Consider the following 16,816-nt stretch of genomic DNA (forward strand, 5'->3'; position numbering starts at 1 on the left):
AGCAGCGGCCCCGGCCCCAGTCCGGGTGAAGGGTAGGCGGCGGCGGCCCCGATCCGGGCAGGAGCAAGGGGGAGACGGCGGCCCCAGCCTCGGTCGAGTGAGGCAGGCGGAGGCCCCGATCCGGGCAGAGAGTGGGAGGCGGCGGCCCCAGTCCAGGCACAGGGTGAGCTGCGGCGGCCTCGGCCCCGGTCCGGGCAGTATGGTCCGACCTAGGAGGGGAGGCAGGCCTCTCCAGCCCGGATAAGAAACCTGCATAGGAGAAGGCCACTCCGATATAAAACCTACGACCCAAGGACCTCGCTGCCACGTCCCAGCTTGCTTGGCCACGGCACACGAACCATGGGTGTAAAGGGTGGGGCCAGTACTGCGCACACTGCACTCCACCTAAAAGCTCCTTTGCGCAGGCCCGAGGACAGGTCCACGTCCTCCCCCTCCACGTCCTCCCCCTCCACGTCCTCCCCCTCCACGTCCTCCCCCTCCACGTCCTCCCCCCTCCACGTCCTCCCCCTCCACGTCCTCCCCCTCCACGTCCTCCCCCTCCACGTCCTCCCCCTCCACGTCCTCCCCCTCCACGTCCTCCCCCTCCACGTCCTCCCCCTCCACGTCCTCCCCCTCAAAAGATGCTCACAAACTCAAGCTAGCATGCTGGAACATCAGAACCATGCTAGACAAGGCTGACAGCCACCGACCTGAACGTCGGTCTGCCCTCATCGCACATGAACTCCTCAGACTTGACATCGACATAGCCGCTCTCAGTGAAGTCCGCCTGGCAGATGTAGGCAGTCTCCAAGAACGCGGCGCGGGCTACACACTCTACTGGTCTGGCAAGCCTTCGGATGAACGACGCCTATCTGGCGTAGGCTTCATGGTCAAGAGCTTAATTGCCTCCAAACTCGAAAACCTTCCGACAGGCCTCTCGGACCGAATCATGTCCATGCGACTCCCCCTTCAAAACAAGCGTCGCATCACCCTCATCAGTGTCTATGCTCCAACCCTCCAGGCGGAACCAGCAGAAAAGGACAAGTTCTACACCGACCTGCGCAACCTCAACCAACGCACCCCTACAGCCGACAAGGTTGTCATCCTGGGCGACTTCAACGCTCGTGTCGGCAAAGACTCAGAAACCTGGCCAGGAATCCTGGGCAAGCATGGCGTCGGCAAGTGCAACGACAATGTGCGCCTCCTGTTGGAGCTCTGCGCAGAACAGCGGCTTGTCATTACAAACACCCTTTTTCAGCAGAGGGACAGCCTTAAGACCACCTGGATGCATCCCCGATCCAAACACTGGCACCTCCTGGACTACATCCTGGTGCGAGAAAGTGACAAACGAGATGTGCTCCACACCAGGGTCATGCCTAGCGCGGAATGCCACACTGACCACCGGCTGGTTCGCTGCAAGCTCAACCTTCACTTCAAGCCAAAGCCCAGGAACAGTAAAGCCCCCAGAAAGAGGTTCAATGTTGGAAACCTGCAGTCAGACGAAGCGAGAGGAAACTTCCAGGCAAACCTCAAAGCAAAGCTCGACGATGCAACCCGCCTCACGGACCCGTCCCCTGAAACCCTCTGGGATCAGTTGAAGACTACCATACTGTAATCCACTGAAGAGGTACTGGGCTTCTCCTCCAGGAAAAACAAGGACTGGTTTGACGAAAACAGCCAGGAAATCCAGGAGCTGCTGGCAAAGAAGCGAGCTGCCCACCAGGCTCACCTTACAAAGCCGTCCTGTCCAGAGAAGAAACAAGCCTTCCGTCGCGCATGCAGCCATCTTCAGCGCAAACTCCGGGAGATCCAAAATGAGTGGTGGACTAGCCTCGCCAAACGAACCCAGCTCAGCGCGGACATTGGCGACTTCAGGGGTTTCTACGAGGCTCTAAAGGCTGTGTACGGCCCCTCACCCCAAGTCCAAAGCCCGCTGCGCAGCTCAGACGGCAAAGTCCTCCTCAGCGACAAGATCTCCATCCTCAACCGATGGTCAGAACACTTCCAATCTCTTTTCAGTGCCAACCGCTCAGTCCAAGATTCCGCCCTGCTCCAGCTCCATCAACAGCCCCTAAGGCTAGAGCTGGATGAGGTCCTCACCCTGGATGAGACATATAAAGCAATCGAACAACTGAAAAGTGGCAAAGCAGCAGGTATGGATGGAATCCCCCCAGAGGTCTGGAAGGCTGGCGGCAAAACTCTGCATGCCAAACTGCATGAGTTTTTCAAGCTTTGTTGGGACCAAGGAAAACTGCCTCAGGATCTTTGTGATGCCACCATCATCACCCTGTACAAAAACAAAGGCGAGAAATCAGACTGCTCAAACTACAGGGGAATCACGTTGCTCTCCATTGCAGGCAAAATCTTCGCTAGGATTCTACTAAATAGAATAATACCTAGTGTCGCCGAGAATATTCTCCCAGAATCACAGTGCGGCTTTCGCGCAAACAGAGGAACTACTGACGTGGTCTTTGCCCTCAGACAGCTCCAAGAAAAGTGCAGAGAACAAAACAAAGGACTCTACATCACCTTTGTTGACCTCACCAAAGCCTTCGACACCGTGAGCAGGAAAGGGCTTTGGCAAATACTAGAGCGCATCGGATGTCCCCCAAAGTTCCTCAACATAATTATCCAACTGCACGAAAACCAACAAGGTCGGGTCAGATACAGCAATAAGCTCTCTGAACCCTTCTCCATTAACAATGGCGTGAAGCAAGGCTGTGTTCTCGCACCAACCCTCTTTTCAATCTTCTTCAGCATGATGCTGAACCAAGCCATGAAAGACCCCAACAATGAAGACGCTGTTTACATCCGGTACTGCACGGATGGCAGTCTCTTCAATCTGAGGCGCCTGCAAGCTCACACCAAGACACAAGAGAAACTTGTCCGTGAACTACTCTTTGCAGACGATGCCGCTTTAGTTGCCCATTCAGAGCCAGCTCTTCAGCGCTTGACGTCCTGCTTTGCGGAAACTGCCAAAATGTTTGGCCTGGAAGTCAGCCTGAAGAAAACTGAGGTCCTCCATCAGCCAGCTCCCCACCATGACTACCAGCCCCCCCACATCTCCATCGGGCAGACAAAACTCAAAACGGTCAACCAGTTTACCTATCTCGGCTGCACCATTTCATCAGATGCAAGGATCGACAATGAGATAGACAACAGACTCGCCAAAGCAAATAGCGTCTTTGGAAGACTACACAAAAGAATCTGGAAAAACAACCAACTGAAAAACCTCACAAAGATAAGCGTATACAGAGCCGTTGTCATACCCACACTCCTGTTTGGCTCCGAATCATTGGTCCTCTACCGGCACCACCTACGGCTCCTAGAACGCTTCCACCAGCGTTGTCTCCGCTCCATCCTCAACATCCATTGGAGCGCTTACACCCCTAACGTCGAAGTACTCGAGATGGCAGAGGTCGACAGCATCGAATCCACGCTGCTGAAGATCCAGCTGCGCTGGATGGGTCACGTCTCCAGAATGGAGGACCATCGCCTTCCCAAGATCGTGTTATATGGCGAGCTCTCCACTGGCCACCGTGACAGAGGTGCACCAAAGAAAAGGTACAAGGACTGCCTAAAGAAATCTCTTGGTGCCTGCCACATTGACCACCGCCAGTGGGCTGATATCGCCTCAAACCGTGCATCTTGGCGCCTCACAGTTTGGCGGGCAGCAACCTCCTTTGAAGAAGACCGCAGAGCCCACCTCACTGACAAAAGGCAAAGGAGGAAAAACCCAACACCCAACCCCAACCAACCAATTTTCCCCTGCAGCCACTGCAACCGTGTCTGCCTGTCCTGCATCGGACTTGTCAGCCACAAACGAGCCTGCAGCTGACGTGGACTTTTACCCCCTCCATAAATCTTCGTCCGCGAGGCCAAGCCAAAGAAAGAATATGCTCTCTGACAAGAAATCGGAATCTGCCCACTATGTCCCACCCACACTAGTCCCACCTGCCTGTGTTCGGCCCAGATGCCTCTAAACCAGCCATTCTCAAACTTTGGCCTTGGCTCCCTTAGGACTCTGCTCAAAGTTTGCAGGCCCCTTCCCTGTGAAGCAGTCAAGTTTTGGTTTCTTGCGTACTCCTCTCCTACTGACTCCGTTAAAAAAAAATCATTGAAAATATTCATGTTACATGAGGTGTCATGAAAACAAGGCTTTTACTTAAATGGTCAGTGTGCCAGGGAGGGGTGGGTGGGTGGAGAGGGGAATATCCCACCACCCCCCCCACCTTCCCCCGATGCAGAGAATGGCTGCTCTAAACCATTTTTTCTTGTGAGGAGGAGCAGGGTGAAGTTCCTGGACGTGCACAAGAGTGTCGCGAATAATCAACAGGAGTTTATTTTGGTCATTTGTCTTGGTTAATTTATTATTAGGCTGGAGGATTAATGGCCATAGAGCCATTTCATAGCTCGCCCAATGATCCATCTCATCTCCAACCTGACAGGGGGATAAATATCCACACATTTTATCATTCAGTTATTCAATTCACAACTTAAGTGTATCTGTCCTTTAAAACCTAAATATTTATACTCCTCCATGTATAATTTAGGTGGTACTGATGATAGAAATCATAGATCTTCAGAATGAATCAATTGTCTGTCTTCTTATTGATGTGCCAAGGAAGATAACATGAAGAAAACTAAATAACTAACAGCCTGGGATATTTTTAGTGTGCAAATCTTAGCAGGCACATGGTAGCAAATTGAAAATCGAGCTTCAGATGCCACAAGTCTTTCCGTATACTCTGTAAGGTTATCTTCAAACAGCATTGGAAATTACATGTACTGCTGGGCCTGTCTTAAAAATCAGATCAAGGATTTGGGGGGAGTATTCCAACTTATATTGGTTACAGCAGCAGAATTTAAAAATGATCCAATCTTGAAGTTCATATCGCGTTAATGTCTATTATTCATTAGATTACTGGTTCCATCAGAAAACAAAGTCCAAATCCAAGCTTGATAATCTATCTAGAATGTTAGGCTTGCAGGTTGGAATGACGCTGCCAGAATTTTGCCATTGGTGGTCTCATTCCAACCAATGGGAACTGGATCGGAAAGAGATAAGTTGACCGCTGTCACCTCTCATCCCTGGCATCTCCGCCCATCTAAACCTCCAGGGAAATGGTGGATGTGCCGCCCTGGAAAATGATAGATAGTGGAATTCTGAGAACTGGCCTAAAACATTCATGCTGATCCTGATCAACTGACGGCTACCAATCTATTTAAATTTTAGTTTTCATTTCCTATTTACAGTTTGATATTCATGTGACATCTGCTAAATGCAGCCAGACTAATAACCATGGGGTCACCGATTTATCCAGCACTGAGATAGACTCTTAGGATAATTCATCCATTCTGGCCAAGTTGCCTATCTGAGCTAATCCCTTTTGATTCGGCTTGGCTTTGAACTCTCTGCCCTGCCAAGCCCCTGCCCATGTGCACTGTCCAAGTGTCATTCAACTGGAACTAGGGAACATAGCCTCAAGATCCAGGAGAGTAGATTTAGGAGATGAAGAAGAACTGCTTTTTCCAAAGGGTGGTGAATCTATGGAATTCGCTGCCCATTGCAGCACTGGAGGCTAGCTCAGTGAAGATATTCAAGATAAGGATGGATAGATTGGATAAAGTAGGGGAATTGAGGGATATGGGAAAAAGGCAGATCGGTGGAGATGAGCCGATAGTCAGATCAGCCTTGATCTCATTGAATGGTGAAGCAGGCCGAATGCTCCTATTTCTTATGTTCTTAAACATAGTAATTGTATCTGCCTCTCCCACTTCCTTTAGCAACTCGTTCCATACAAATATCACTCTCCAGGAGAGCAGGTTGTCCTCAGGTCCCATTCATAGATTTCCCCTCTCACCTGAAACCTATGTCCTCTTGCTTTTGATTCATCTACTCTAAGAAAAAGACTGTGACCATTCACCTCATGATTTTATATACTTCTACAAGGTCGCCTTGCAGCATCTAGTTCTCCAGAGAAAAAAAGTCCCAGCCCACCCAGTCTCAAGTTCTCCAATCCCAGTAGCATCCTTGTGAATCTTTTGATTTGTAACCTTTCCAGCTTAGACATACAGCATGGTAACCCCGGTCATTTCAGACCATGAGTCTGTGCTACCCAATTTACTCCTGGGACATTTCAAATGAAAAAACAATTAATAGCAGGATATTTTCCAGAATTTGAATCATAGGCAGAGAATAGCCAAAAAAATCTATAGAATTTCAGGTAGAAAGAAGGCAGGTTTCCTTATATTTTACACTTGAATTGACACAGATAGAGGCCGTTCACCCCATCAGGACCATGTAGGTTCTGAGGAGCAGTTCCATTAGTCCCATTTCATCCGCTTGATTTCTCTGTAGAAACAGTAACTTTGATTCTTTCACTAGTAATGCAGGTAGGTGACACAGTTAGCATAGCATTAGCCCAGTGTTAATACAGTACCAGTGACCTGGGTTCGAATCTGGTGCTGTCTGTAAGGAGTTTGTACATCCTCCCTGTGGGTTCTTTGTGTGGGGTTCCTCCAGGTGTTTTAGTTTTCTCCCACATTTCAAAACATACAAGGGGTTATAGGCTCATTGGAGTATTTGGGTAGCACAAGCTCTTGGGCCAGAAGGGCCAGTTGCCATGTCTAAATTTTTTTTTAAATTACATTAATTTAAATTTACACTAGGAGCAATTTATGCTGAGGAATCTGGAGTTTTTGGGATGTGGGAAGAAACCAGAGTACCTGGGGGAAACATGTCTAGTGACGAGGAGAACATCTAAACTCCCCGAGGTCAGGATTGAACCCAGTTGCAGCATTAACCTCCATGCCACTCCAGAACCATGACCCATTAAGAGTTCCCAGCAACTTGTGTGGTTCAACTCCATTGAAAATGCATGGATTTGAGGAGTCACATGATGGAGTAGTGGTCAGTCGGGAAAACCAGCCCTCTCCAGAAAAAAAAGGAAAAACGTTAACAAAGCACAACAAAAATAAAATATAAGAAATATAAGATAAAGTTACAGAAAAGAGAAAGAAGATGGCACCCAAGAAGGAGAAAGTAAAAACAACTGAAAAAAAAAGAAGAAAAGCCACCAGAGAAGAAAGAAGGCGGCCTTACCTGCATGAAGGAACAGGGAGCTGTGGTGGCAAGGAGCTCTCGAACCCCAAGGTTGGTGCCTGCCCTGCGGAGTCGCAACCTCACGACTGGTGGACTTCAAAAATGGCTCTCTGAGCCAAATAAAAGTGCGCAATCAAAGGAAAAAGTGGACACCGACAGAAGGGGGGCTCAGCAGAGGAGCAGACAGCCACAGCACAAAGTGCTGAGGACGCCCAACACCAGGGCGCTCAGCTGGAGGACGAGGAAGGTGGCAGAAGAGGGAGCGAAGAAACAGACGAGGGAGAAAGATGGAGGGGTGACCGACAAGAGGATCAACGACAGGAGGGGAGGACCAACAGCAAGAGACCCAGCAAGAGAGGCCCGACAAAGAGACATAAGCAGCTCATCAGTATAAACAGAAGAGACACAGACACAAACAAGAGAAGAAGACAAAAACACAGATACAGACACAGAAGAAGAGGAAGAAAACCAAGATCTGCGCAGAGAAATAGAAGGTAAAACTGATGGACAGAATATAAATAAAGCTTTTTTTGAAGAACAAAAGAGATCATTAAAAGAATGGTTGTCATTAGAATTTAGGGCAATTAAAAGGAAAATAAAAAGAGCAGAAGATAAAATGCAAAGTTTAGAACTGGTCATGACAGAAATATGGAAAAGAGGAGAGAATGTGGAAGAGCAGGAAATGGCTACAGAAATGGAAGTAAATGACTTAAGAGAAAAATTGGAAGAAAGTGACAAAAAAATTAAAGAGACACAAGAGTTGTTATCTCAGAAAATTGATATGTTGGAAAATTATAGTAGGTGAAACAACATAAAAATAGTGGACCTGAAGGAGGGTGAAGAAGGCACAGATATGAAGGAATGTATAAAAGGATGGATCCCGAAGGTCCTGGGAATGACAGAAATGCAGGAAGAAATGGAAATAGAAAGGGCACACAGAGCATTAGCTCCAAAACCGCAGACACATCAAAAACCAAGATCCATCTTTGTAAATTTTTTGAGATATACGACAAGAGAAAATATACTGGAGCAGGCAAGGAATAAAGTTAGAGAAGATAATAAACCATTGGAATACAAGGGTCAAAAAATATTTTTTTACCCAGACATAAGTTTTGAACTCTTAAAGAGGAGGAAGGAGTTTAATACAGCAAAAGTGATAAATTCATGTTAAGACATCCAGCCGTGCTTAAAATATTTATACCCGGGGAGCAAAACAGACTGTTCTCGGATCTGGAGGAAGCACAAGAATTTGCAGAATGTTTGCAGGACAGAATAAGAGATGAAGAGATGTAACAAGAATGAAGAACAGCAATAAAATATATATAAAGATGTAAAAACAATGTATATGTAAAGAACTAAAGAGGAAAAAGAGAAGGCAAGGAAGGAAGTCAGGGGAAAAAAAAGAGAGCTTTGTAATATGTGTAAAAATAAAAATGTTTTCGGGGGGGCTGGGGGGAAGAGGGAATAACTGTCACTGCAAAATCAGTTGACGCTTGTGAGCAAGATCGCAATTCAAATGGAATGGGGAGTTGTGGTTGCCCGACAAGGGATAAGGGCAACTCAGAGAAGGGGGGAGCATTTGGGGTTAAGGTATTATTGGGTGTGGGAACTGTTGGGGTATTTTATGTTTTAAATGTGTTGTCATACATTGAGTTTAATAAGGGAAAACTAAGAGATGAAAATGGGAAAAAGGGGGATGGAGGTGGCGAGGAGGTGGAAAAGAGGTGTAAGCAAGATATAAGATGGCCATGTTGAACTATATGACTATTCTTCTTCTTTGGCTTGGCTTCGCGGACGAAGATTTATGGAGGGGGTAAAAAGTCCACGTCAGCTGCAGGCTCGTTTGTGGCTGACCAGTCCGATGCGGGACAGGCAGACACGATTGCAGCGGTTGCAAGGGAAAATTGGTTGGTTGGGGTTGGGTGTTGGGTTTTTCCTCCTTTGCCTTTTGTCAGTGAGGTGGGCTCTGCGGTCTTCTTCAAAGGAGGCTGCTGCCCGCCAAACTGTGAGGCGCCAAGATGCACGGTTTGAGGCGTTATCAGCCCACTGGCGGTGGTCAATGTGGCAGGCACCAAGAGATTTCTTTAGGCAGTCCTTGTACCTTTTCTTTGGTGCACCTCTGTCACGGTGGCCAGTGGAGAGCTCGCCATATAATACGATCTTGGGAAGGCGATGGTCCTCCATTCTGGAGACGTGACCCATCCAGCGCAGCTGGATCTTCAGCAGCGTGGACTCGATGCTGTCGACCTCTGCCATCTCGAGTACCTCGACGTTAGGGGTGTGAGCGCTCCAATGGATGTTGAGGATGGAGCGGAGACAACGCTGTAACATTAATGGAATACATAATCAAATTAAAAGGAAGAGGCTACTAAATTTATTGAAGAAGGAAAAAATAGATATAGCATTTATGCAGGAAACACATCTTACAGAGGTGGAACATAACAAATTAAAGAGAGACTGGGTAGGACACGTAGCGGCAGCATCCTATAATTCAAAAGCTAGAGGTGTAGACATATTAGTTAACAAAAATGTACCAATCAAAGTAGAGGAGGAAATAATAGATCTAGCAGGGAGGTATGCAATGATAAAGTGTCAGATATACTCAGAATTTTGGAATTTGCACCTAACAAGGAGAATCAAAAGTTTATGCAGGATATTTTTTTGAAGATTGCAGACACACAAGGAAATATATTGATAGGAGGGGATTTTAACCTTAATTTGGATCCAATGTTGGATAAAACTGGACAAAATACAAAAAAAGAATAAAGTAGCCAAATTTATGATTAAATCAATGCAGGAAATAAAACATGGATATATGGGGAGGAAACTGTTAGGTCTGCTTTGTTCATGAATGAGTGAGACAAACACCAGGCTGAGTCGAAATCAGGGTTCTTTGTTCTTTATTACCGGATTGTAACACTTGCGACCAACCAGGTTAGTCGGAGAATGCATTCTGCCGTTATCAGCAAAATGGTGATTTTTTATACCCTTGGATATGTGCTTAGAACATCATCATATCATTACTTGTCCAATGACTAAAACTGTTGCTATCCTTTCCCTGCTAGTTTCCTGCCTCTCAATCCATCAATGTCTCTCTTATCTTGTAAGTACAAGGATGCATTTACATCTTGTTACAGCCCTGTACATTCCCATCTCATGATGTTTTACCTAACAGGAGTACAAGGACACCTCCCCTTCTTGTTACTGCCCTGTACAGGGTAACTCCCTACACATTCCCATCTCATGATGTTTTACCTTACAAAACACCCAAGAGAGAAGGAATTTTCATATTATTCGAGTAGGCATAAAACATACTCAAGGATTGAGTATTGTTGTTGGCCCATATTCAAAGGAGAGTTAGGAAAACTGAGTATAAAGCTAGACTACTATCAGATCAATCACCCCTGTTATTAGCAATAGAACTGGAGGACATCCCACCAAGAATTTGTAGCTGGAGGTTAAACTCCATACTATTTAAAAGGCAGGAATTTAGAGAGTTTTATTGAATGCCAAACTAAAACATATTTTGAAATAAACACAGAATCAGTGAAAGACAAATTTATATTATGGGACGCAATGAAAGCCTTCGTTAGAGGACAGATAATAAGTTATATAACAAGATGAAAAAGGATTACAATTGGGAAATAGAGCAGTTGGAAAGGGAGATAGTAAGTACAGAAAAGGAATTAGTAAAAAGGGATGATATAACGAAAAAGAGAGAATTGATGGACAAAAAAAAAATACAAAACATTACAAACGTATAAGGTGGAGAAGAACATAATGAAAACAAACCAACAAACCACAAACAAACAAACAAATTCTCCCAGTATTACGAAATGGGAGAAAAAACACATAAAATATTAGCCTGGCAACTTAAAACAGAACTGTATTGGCATTAAGGAAAAAGGACAAACAAATTACGTATAACCCAACAGAGATTAATGAAATTTTATGAACAATTATACCAAACTGAGAACGAGGGGAAAGATGATAAAACAGAGGAATTTTTAGCTAAAATTGAACTGCTGAAATTGCAAGAAGAGGAACAAAACAAACTAATAAAACCATTTGAAATAGAGGAAGTACAGGATATATTAAAAAATCTGCCGAACAATAAAACACCAGGAGAGGATGGATTCCCAATAGAATTTTATAAAACATTTAAAGAGTTATTAATTTATCCTCTCCTGGAAGTAATGAACCAGGTAGAAGAAACACAAAAATTGCCAGATTCATGTAAGACAGCAATAATTACAGTAATACCAAAGACGGGGAAGGACCATTAACACCAGCATCATATAGGCCAATATCTCTACTTAATTCAGATTATAATAGCAAAATTATTAGCAAACAGATTGGCCGACTGTGTACCAAAAATAGTAAAACAAGATCAAACTCGATTTATTAAGCAAAGATGAACAGCGAATAATATCTGTAAACTTATTAATCTAATTCATGCAGTTCAAGGAAATAAGAAACCAACAGTGGCTGTTGCTTTAGACGCAGGAAAAGCCTTTGACAGAGTAGAGTGGAACTACTTATTTAAAGTATTACAGAAGTTCAATCTACCAGAAAAATATATAAATTGGATTAAAGCATTGTATAATGGACCATTGGCGAAGGTAGCAGTAAATAGATATGTATCTAATCAATTTAAATTAAATAGGTCAACTAGACGGGGATGTCCATTATCCCCCTCATTGTTCGCCTTAGCAATAGAATCTTTGGCAGAACTGATAAGAATAGAAAATAAAATAAAAGGGATAAAAATAAAGGAGGAGTGTAAAATCAGCTTATTTGCAGATGACATCATAGTATACCTAACAGAACCAGAAATATCAATAAAAGAATTACATAAGAAATTGAAGGAATATGGAGAAACATCGGGGTACAAATTCACACAAAGAAAAGTGAAGTGATACCAATGAGTAATGCGGATTATACAGAATTTTAAAAAGAATTACCATTTAAATGGCAACCACAAGCCATCTGATACCTAGGTATCAGGTTAGATAATAACTTAAGCCACTTGTACAAACTAAATTATCAGCCACTAATAAAGAAATTGCAGGAAGACTTAGAACATTAGAAAGAATTACCGCTAACGTTGATAGGGAGGGTAAACTGCATTAAAATGAACGTGTTCCCAAGGATACAATACTTATTTCAAACGTTACTAATTCCCTTAACAGAATTTTTTTTTAATGAACTAAAGAGAATAATAAGGAACTTCTTGTGGAAAGGGAGGAAACCGAGGGTAGCATTAGATAAATTAACAGAGAGGTATAACCAAGGTGGTTTGCAGTTACCAAACTTTAGAAATTATTATAGAGCTGCACAATTAAGGTATTTATCAGATTTTTACCAGACAAGGGAAAAACCAGACTGGACTAAGATAGAACTAGATAAAATAGGGGAGAAGGTACTGGAACATACACTTTATAAGTGGGATGAAAAGTTGGTGCAATATAAAAGCTCACCAGTATTGCATCATTTACTTAATACATGGAAGAAGATCCACTTAGAAAGGAAAAAAATGAATGACCAAATACCAAAATTATTATTGACGCAAAATCCACTAATCCTTTTTACAATAGATAACCTTTCCTTTAGAGAATGGGAGAGAAAAGGAATCAAAAGAATAGAAAATTGTTTTTTGGGAAATAATTTATTAACATTTGAACAGGTGAAGTACAAATATGGAATAACTCATGGTACAATGTTTGCAGATCATCAACTGAAAACTTATTTAAAGGATAAATTGGGAAACAGATTGAGATTACCTGAAGGAAGCAGCTTTGAATATGTGATTACAGACGCAATGATAATTAAAAGATTTATAACCAACATGTACATTAAGCTGCAAGATAAGGAAAATGATGAAATAAACTATAAACCTAAAAAGAAGTGGGAAAAGGATTTAAACATAAAGATAAAAAATTAAGTTTGGGAAAAGTTATGTTCTGGAACTATGAGGAATACAATAAACACAAGGTTATGCATGATACAGTATAATTGGTTACACGGGCTATATATCACGCCTCAAAAGTTAAAAGAATGGGATCCAACATTATCAGATAGATGTTTTCACTGTAAGAAGGAAATGGGAATAACAGTACATGCAATTTGGGCATGTACGAAAGTGAATACATTTTGGGAAGAACTAAATCAGATATTAAATAAAATCACAAAAAATAACACCAAAAAATCCAGAGATCTTTCTTTTAAGTAACATAAGAAGTAAAGAATTAGGCCTCAAATTTGATAAAGCGCAAAAAAGATTCATTATGATAGCCTTAGCAGTAGCAAAAAAATGTATAATATCAACTTGGAAAATGGAAGAGAGGCTGGGAATACAGCAATGGTACATGGAAATGAATAAATGTATTACATTGGAAAAAATAACATATAATTTAAAAAATAGTCACATTGTATGAACAAATTTGGGAACCGCACATGGAACATAACAGAGAGGGCTTGCCTCAGACCTCCATCCCCTAAGACGACAAAACGACTAGATTCAGTGTGTAACAAATGGATGACGTATTTTTCTTGTTTATTTTTCTTTGTGTGAAGATATTGTTTTATGGTGTTATTGTATTGTCTCTGTTGAATATTTATGGGTTTTGGAGGGAAGTGGTAAGAGGGGAGGGAGGGAAAGGAGGAAAAAAGGGAGAAAATGTCACTGTGTATATTTAATGAGAAACATTTGTACATATTTTGGTTGATATAGTTCACAGTGTGAAAAACAAAAAAATTATAAAAAAAGAAAATCCATGGATTTGTTACTTACAGATGAGGTCTGGGATATCATTTTAAATTTGATTAATGAATCTCCTTCTGTGCTTGACATTGTTTGTTACAATTCAAAGTGGTGCATAGAGCACATATTCCAAAAGTTAAACTATCTCGCTTCTATTCTGCTATTGATCCATCCTGTAATAAATGTAAACTTTTTGAGGCTTCATTGATACATTTGTTTTGGACTTGTCCTTTAACCATATAACCATATAACAATAACAGCACAGAAACAGGCCACTTTGGCTCTTCTTGTCCATGCTGAACACATTCTCCCACCTCGTCCCATTGACCCACACCCACCCCATAACCTTCCATATCTCTCGCGTCCATATGCCTATCCAACTTTTCCTTAAACAAGCCCACATCTACCATCCCACACTCCCACCACCCTCTGAGTGAAGAAATTCCCCCTTATGTTTCCCCTATACTTTTTCTCCTTCAATCTCAATCCACGTCCTCTTGTTTGAATCTCCCCCACTCTCAATGGTAAAAGCCTATCCACATTTATTCTATCTGTCCCCCTTATAATTTCATACCTCGATCAAATCACCCCTCAATCTTCTACACTCCAGGGAGTAAAGTCCCAGCCTGTTCAAAAAACCTTGAAACTCAGGCAACATTCTTGTAAATCTTCTCTGAACTCTCTATTTTGTTAATGTCCTTTCAATAATTTGGCGACCAAAATTGCACACAGTATTCCAAATTTGGCCTTGTTCAACTTCAACCTGATATCACAACCCCTGTACTCAATACTTTGATTTATGAAGCCCAACATACCAAAAGCTTTCTTCACCACCCAATCTACACGTGACTCCACTTTCAGGGAATTATGTACCAGGATTCCTGAATCCCTTGGTTCTACTTCACTCTTCAATTGTCCACCATTTAACGTGTATGACCTTCGCTGATTATTCCTACCAAAATGTAGCACCTCACACTCATCGGTATTAAATTCCATCTGCCATCTTTCAGCCCACTCTTCAAACTGGCCTATATCCCACTGCAAGCTTTGAAAACCTTCCTCACTGACCACAACACTACCAATCTTAGTATCATCTGCATACTCTCTAATCCAATTTACCACCCCAGTCATCTAGATCATTGATATATATGACAAACAACAGTGGACTTAGTTCTGATCCCTGAGGCTCTCCACTAGTCACCGGCCTCCAAGTTAACAAACAATTTTCCACCACTACTCTCTGGTATCTCCCATCCAACTATTGTTGAATCCATTTCACTACTTCAACATTAATACCTAATGATTGAACCTTCCTAAATAACTTCTTATGTGGAGGCCTTACTAAAGTCCATATAGACAACATCCACACTCTTCCCTTCATCAACCTTCTTAGTAACCCCCTAAAAAAATTCTATAAGATCTGTTAAAAATGATCTACCACACATAAAACCATGTTGACTACTCCTAACCAGTCCCTGTCTATCCAAACAATTGTATATTCCATCTCTAAGAAAGTTCTCCATTAATTTACCTACCACCGACGTCAGACTCACAGGCCCATAATTACACAGTTTACTTTTAGAACCATTTTTAAACAGTGGAACAACATGAGCCACCCTCCAATCCTCTGCCCCCCCCCCCCCCCCACGGCTAATGGCATTTTAAATATTTCTGACAGAGCTCCCGCTATTTCTACACTAACCTCCCTCAAGGTCCTAGGGAATATCTTGTCAGGACCCAGAGATTTATCCACCTTTATTCTCTTTAAAATAGCCAGAACTACTTCCTCATTAATCTGTATATTTTCCATGATCTCACTACTAGTGTTCCTCACTTCACCTGACTCAATATTCCTTTCCTTAGTGAATACTGAAGAAAATTTTTTTTAAATTTCCCCCATCTCTTCTGACTCCTCAAATAACCTACCCCTCTGATCCTCAAGGGGCCCAATTTTATCCCTCTCTATTCTTTTACTTTTAATGTATAGAAACCCTTTGGATTTATTTTTTATCTTGCCTGTCAAAGCAGCCTCATATCTCCTTTCAGCCTTTCTAATTTCTTAAGAATTTTTTTTGCACTCTTTATATTCCTGAAGCACCTCAATTATTCCCCACTGTCTCTACCTATTGTCCACATCCCTCTTCCTCCAAACTAAATTCCCAATATCCCTTGAAAACCAAGGCTCTCTATATGTTTTAACCTTTCCTTTAATCCTCAAGGAACATACCGACCCTGTACTCTCAAGATTTCCTCTTGAATATCCTTCATTTATCTGTTGCATCCTTCCCAGTCCCAATCCACACCTTCTAAATCCTTTTGAATCTCCTCAAAATTAGCCTTGTTTCAATCAAGAATCTCAACCTTAGCCCCATCCTTCTCCATAATTAACATAAAACTAATAGTATTATGATCACTGGACCCCAAGTGTTCCCCAACACAAACCTCTGTCACCTGACCTATCTCGTTCCCTAATAGGAGATCTAGTACTGTCCCCTCTCTAGTTGGTTATTCTATGTATTGATTTCGAAAACTTTCCTGAACACATTTGACAAACTCCAACCCACCCTGCTCTTTTACAGTCTGGGCTTCCCAGTCAACGTGTGGAAAGTTTTTTTTTTCCCCCACTGAGAGTAGGTGAAATACAAACCAGAGGACATGGGTTAAGAGTGAAAGGGGAAAAGTTTAGTGGGAATGTGAGGGGAAAATTCTTCACACAGAGAGTGGAACGAGCTGCCAGCTGAGGTGGTGAACGTAGGTTCTATTTTAACATTTAAGAAGAATTTGGACAGGTTTGGATGGGGGGGGTGTTATGGAGGGCGATGGGCTGTGTGCAGGTCAGTGGGACTAGGCAAAAAAAAGTTCAGCACAGACTAGAAGGGCTGAAGGGGCCTGTTTCTGTGCTGTATGGTTCTAAGGGAAGGACATGCCGTATCTATCATAGGGTCTTGGCCTACCAAGCAGGGACTAGA

This window comes from Narcine bancroftii, chromosome 3 (genome assembly GCF_036971445.1).
Source record: "Narcine bancroftii isolate sNarBan1 chromosome 3, sNarBan1.hap1, whole genome shotgun sequence".
Lineage (NCBI taxonomy): Eukaryota > Metazoa > Chordata > Chondrichthyes > Torpediniformes > Narcinidae > Narcine > Narcine bancroftii.